We start from the raw sequence: 6033 nt of genomic DNA, 5'->3' as shown, positions 1-6033 counted from the left end.
GATTGCCCGTTTCCCTGCATAAACATGTAAACTTCATGAAGGCAAAGACTTAATCTGCCCTGTCACTGCATCCTCAACACCCAGAACAGCGCCTGTGAGAGAGGAGGGAGGAGCTGGAAGTGTTACCCTCCTACAAAGAATGAGAATACACAAAGGAGGCAGGGTTGTACATTGGGGGAAGGGCTTTACGAAGGTGAGAACTATAGGGGATGTGGGGGAAATATCCACATTTCTATATCTCTCTGACTCCAATGTCTTTTGTGTTAATTACTCTGAATTTCCAAGAGAGGGGAGAGGGTGCAGTTAATCATCTCCCTCAAACCTCAGCAAGACCCACCTCAGCCCTCCACTGTGCTCTGTGGTACTACTCTGCATTTCTTCAACTTCCACGGAACCTCTGAGCACTCCTGTGCCCCCTCCACATCTTCAAAACCTCCCACTGGCCCACCAGCACCTTGCTCTAGGAGAAAAATGCCTCCTCTACTCCCATCTCATCTCTGAATACTACTTCTACCTCTTTGTCCAAATCCAACTACAGTTCCTCTCTGCCTGGAGAATGTAGCTTCCCCTGCAGGCCTCTCGACTATTCACTCAGTCCTTAACCCAATCAATACATTGTGATTAGGTACCAGTTCCGGGAGGCAAGTGAAGAGATTCATTCTCCACACTCCATGTTTCTCAGAGTCTGGAGGTAGGGTAGTCACCTCCTCTAATTCTGCTTCCAAAGGGTTACATCTCATCCCTTCTTGCTGACTCAGTGACACCACGGCACTCCTCTTCCCTCCCTGGTAGTATAAAGGGTTGACTCTGCACTTAGGCATTCCCCTTGGCATACACACATGCTGTTATTTTCCCCATGTAACCTTCTCTAGAGTCTCCTTCCTTCTTCAACAACTGCCCTATTTTGCTGCTGCCTTCTGCAACAAAACTCTTCCAAGGAGGTTTCTAAGCTCATTATCTCTAATTCCTAGTCTTTTGTGAACCCACTTGAGCAGTCTTTTACCTCTCCTGCCCACCCTTCCCAACACGCACACACACACGCACACACCATAGAAATTTTTCTTCTCAAGGGCACTAATGACTTATATGTTGCTAGCCCCAATGGTCAATTCTTAGTCTTACTCCTCTGGACCTGCCGGCATCATTTGACAGTTGATCTCTCTCTCCTTGACTTGCAGGATGTTTCACTCTCTTGAGTGAAACATCAAGAGATGTTTTCCTCTTCCTACCTCACTGGTCACATTTCTCAGTCTTTTTCCCTGGCTCCTTCTCTTCTTCCTATCCTCTTCACCTCGGGGCTCAGTCGTTGTCTCACTCCCCTTCTCCAGCTACATTCACTCTCATGTTCATCTCATTCAGTTTCAAGGCCTTAAGTGCCATCTCTATACTGATGATTCCCAAATGTATATATCCAGGCTACACTTTTCTCCCACCCACATTTCAGACTCAGGATCACACCTGAATTTGGAAGTCTAATAGACACCTCAAATCACCATGTGGAAAACTGAACTTCTGACCTATCTTCCAACAAAACCAACCAAAACTCCAGGAAAACCAAACTCCCACAAAACAAAACAGCAGAAAAAACAAACAAACAAACAAGCAAGCAAACAAAAACCTGTTCTATCCATAGCCTTCCCCATTTCAGCTGTTGGTAGTTCTACCATTCTGGAGCCATCCTTGACGTCTCTCTTTCTTTCACACTTCATATAATTTGGCAGGAAATCTTATTGACTCCATTTTCAAAATATAGCCAAAGTCTGAATACCTCTCACTATCTCCACTGTGAGCATCATCTCTTTTGCAATTGCTGCAGTTGCCCCTTAATTAGCCCCTCTGTTTTTATCTTCACCATCATCAATTTATTCTAAGGGCAGTGGTCCTTTAAAAAAGTAATTCAAATTGTGTCACTCCTCTTCTCATAACTCTCCCAGTGACTCCCACTTTCAATCAGAAGAAAAGTTAACTTCTTCCAATGGCTACATGACACTCCATGATTTTCCAGCTCAATCTTGTTTTCTCTCTAACCTCATCTCCTGCTACTTCCTCTTTCTTCACTCTATTCCAGCCACACTGACTTTCTTGTTGGGCCTGGAACATGTTAATCATTTTCACTTTTTCTTGATTCTTACTAGAACACTCTTTCCCCAAACATCACCTTCTCAGTGATGCTCTCCCTGAGCACCCTATTTAAAATTATCCCCCCATAGCACTCCGAATCCTATTTATCAGATTCTGCTTATTTTTCTCCAAACCATTTATTACCTTCTAATGTGCTGTATAAATATAAGTAACTTGTCTGTTCCTTATATTTATTATTTGAGGTCTGTCTCATTTCTCTGGGATGTATGCCTCACAAGAACAAGGATTTCAATTTGCTTTTCTCATCACTATGATCTTTAGCACCTAGGCTAGTACCTGGCACATAGTAACATATATTAGCTGAATGAATGAATGAGTCTGTTTGTGTCCTCTCCTCTCCTTCTGTCCTTCCCTCCTCTGAGGAAGAAGCATTCATCCTCTACTAGCAGCCAATTCTCCCCACTGGGCTCTGACCATACACACCTGCTTCATGAAGGCTTTCCACCCTCTCCCCTTCAATTGGCTTCTCCCTCTCAGCCTATAAACATGTTTCTGTCTCATGCATCTGTAAAACACAAAAATCAAAATGCTTCAAATATTTGCCTCCCTCTAGCTGTTGCACTGTGTCTTCCTTCATGTTGAGCTTCCTGAGGAGTTGTCTATACCTGCTGATTTCACATCCTCCTCACACATTCACCCTTCAGAGCAGACACTTTCCAGATCTCAACATTCTCAACCAACATTATTTGCCAGCATTATGGGAATTCTCCTTAAATCTCTTCCTCTCCTTCTCTAAAACCCTCTAGCCCAGAGCAGAATCAGACATGGCCCCTGCACTAAGCCTCTCTCCCTGTATTTGGTGTGGGAGACAGTCACAGTTCTCACTGCTTTCGAGCCACTTCTCAAGCAAGCTGTCTACAGTCATACGCTCTTTTCTCTTACCTGTCCATCTCACACCCCCCCTCAACTCTGTGTTGAGGATCAGCCCCTGCCCGAAGCTTACCAATAACCTCCTTGTTGAGTCATCCACTGGACACCATTCAGTCCTTGACTTATTAGCACATGATTAAAACCACCAGCCTACAAGAAATGCCCTCCCTTGTGTTGGCTTCTCTGACACCCCTCTCAGGACTCAAGCTTAAGCCTGTTTATCTCTCCCTGGGTGACTGCATCCAGTTCCATGGTCTTGAATGCCACCCATGTGCCAGGCAATCTCCATCCCCAGTCATGCCTCTCTCCTTCCTTATAGCCTGGTGCCACCAGCCTGCAGTGCTCACAGTGGTCCAGTTTCCTGAGGTCTAGAATCCTGTTTTGTCCACAGCATTTCAACCGCCTTGGGACATGAGCCCTTGCTCTGCAGTGTATGTCTAGGGCTGAGGTCTTGCTCTTTGGCCAGATACTTCCTGGTGTTACTCAAGACCTCAAGGGTACCAGGTGTGCCTGCGCTGTCATTTATCAGTTATTAGCTAATAATAGTAATGTTGAGAATGGCAGGTAAGCTTTGTTGAGTACTGACCATGTGCCAGACATGGTGTTAACTGCTTTACCTGGTCTTTGCCATTGAATCATCACAGGTGCCACGTGAGGTGGGAAGTATCATAATTTCCATTTGACAAGTGAGTAATGTGAGGTTCAGGGGCTTTAAGGAACTTGCTCCTAGTCATTTAGCCAGTAGTTAGGGGATGATCTGAAATTCAAACTGTGCCCTGTGTGCAGTGGAGCACAGAGGTCTGGTCACTACCCTGTACTGCCTCTGCCTCCATTGTTAGTCTATCTGCTTTGAAGCCTGGTTGTCCCCTGCTTGCTCCTTCATCCACTTCTGCACTTGGCTTAGCCCTGTACATAGTTCTTTCTCTAGGTGCTTTCCCCAGTGTCCCTGGCATCTCGGTCTTGCTGCAAGCCCAGGTACTTAACAAGCTAAGAGCCATGTAAGATTTGTCTGGGCTGGTATTTTTTCCTTGAGCTAAGAAGAAAAGCATGTGTGCATGTGCTACAGTTTAGGCCATGCTAGGGCATGAACACACAGACTTTATGACCAGCAACTCTGGTTTTGTCCCTAAATCACATATATAGTAGGTCACATGGTGGTTTGCTGTTGGTTATTTAATTTGATAATTCACAACTGACAAGGGGGTTGCTCACTGCTATTCCAATCAATGGGTAGTTTGGTTTAGTTATGAAAATACAGCTGCTGTATTAACAGTTTTGTTTATATTCAGCTTGAATATCTAGTTGAAGAGAAGCACACCTGAAGTACAAACAGCCAGGGAGAGGGGTGTGCACCCACACACATGCACACACACACACACACACGTACCTAGACACTAAATGAGAATGTTTATTTCTAATGGAACTTTAAAAAGTGAAATGCAAAATGCAGGGAGCTGCTATCATGGCTGTGACTAAAAGCTCTTTCTCCTCCTCCTGCCTTCATTATTCTGTTCTGCCACCCTGGTCACCCGGGAAGACCCTGTGAGCCTGTTCCAACAAACCTCCCTCCTTTGCCTCCTCCCCAACTCCATCTGTCAATTGTACATCTTAGATGTTGCTCCCTCCTGCGGCTCCTCTTCTGGCCATCCCTGTGGCTCTGATCCTGTTCACTGGGAGAAAAGAGGCTCCAGCTCTCCATCCCGCAAACTCTCCCGCCTACCCCCACCAGAGGGATCTTTGGAAACAGCGTTTGGACGTACAATGTACCCTTTTGGTACTCGTCTGCAACTCCCCTGTTGCCCACAGGATAAAGTGCAATTGCCTGGCCAGCCTCCCACTCCAGCTTTATCTCCAAAAATTTCTCTTCACAAATGCCTCAGGCAATCTCCTCCTTGTTCTCTGTCGAACACCACACATAGCTGGTTTCAACACCCTGGCTGGCTCTCAATTTGGAATGTCCATCTCTGCACCTCTGCTGCCTATAATACCCTTTTCTTGCTTTGAGAGGCTCGAGACCACATAAGTGTTTTCCTGGGAACTCTGGGGCCCTCATGACTTTGTACCTTGTGTTAGTAATTTTTGAAAAAATAGTAATTTTTTACTAATTTTACCACAAGTTCCCACTCCTCTCTTGAAAAACATATGTAAGGGCCAAGACATCATCTGAGTCCTTGCCATATATTCCTCTATCATAAAGTCGATGGCCTGACCTAGACAAGCATGTGGCAAATACTTGAAAAACTACAAAATAATAATAACATTCTGTAGCCTCCACAAATCCTCACAGCTATCCTGTGGATGAGCTATCCCTTCGATGAGGTTTATAAGGAAGATGGCAAAGTATGATTAATATCAACCTGTAAGAGAAAAGTGCCTGGGAATCTCTGACGAGGGAGCTGTAATCACTTGCTTCCTTTGTCTGCCTGGGATTCAGTCGCTCATTCAGCAAACGTAATTAATGCCTACTGGTCATTGGTCACTGTGCTCGACCCAGGGGAATACAGGTAAATCAGACAAACCTTCATTTCCCGGAGGTCCAATGTCAGTGGAGGAAGAGACATGCATACAGGACACTTCAAATCCCAGGCTGGCTACAGTAAGGGCAGACATGCTCCTTTCCATAGCAGTCTGGTGTCGGACAGGACGGCAGGCGGATGGACTGGCAGCCTTCTCTTCCTCATGGCCTCAGCAAAGCCGCGTGTTTGCCTGTTCCCTGCTCTGCGGCATTTCTGCCCAGGGCAAAACTGGCTATATAATTTGCAGGGCCCAGGAAAAAAGAAAAATGCAGGTCCAACTTGTTCAAAAATTATTAAAAATTTCAGCAGCAAAGCATGAAAGAAAGTATGGGGCTCTTCCCCGTGTGTGTCGGGGGGCGGAGGTGAGGGGCTGTGCAAGCCTAAACATGTCCTGCAGTCTCTTCTGTCTTGCACCGTAGTCTGAAGGCAGCCCCAGGTGCTAGTGGACTAACTCAGTGGTAGTAGGACACACACAGCTGCACACAAATCAGTGACACATTTGGTT

This window comes from Pan paniscus, chromosome X (assembly GCF_029289425.2).
Source record: "Pan paniscus chromosome X, NHGRI_mPanPan1-v2.0_pri, whole genome shotgun sequence".
In the NCBI taxonomy this organism is placed as follows: domain Eukaryota; kingdom Metazoa; phylum Chordata; class Mammalia; order Primates; family Hominidae; genus Pan; species Pan paniscus.
The sequence above is the reverse complement of the archived record's forward strand: the minus strand, read 5'-3'. Positions refer to the sequence as shown.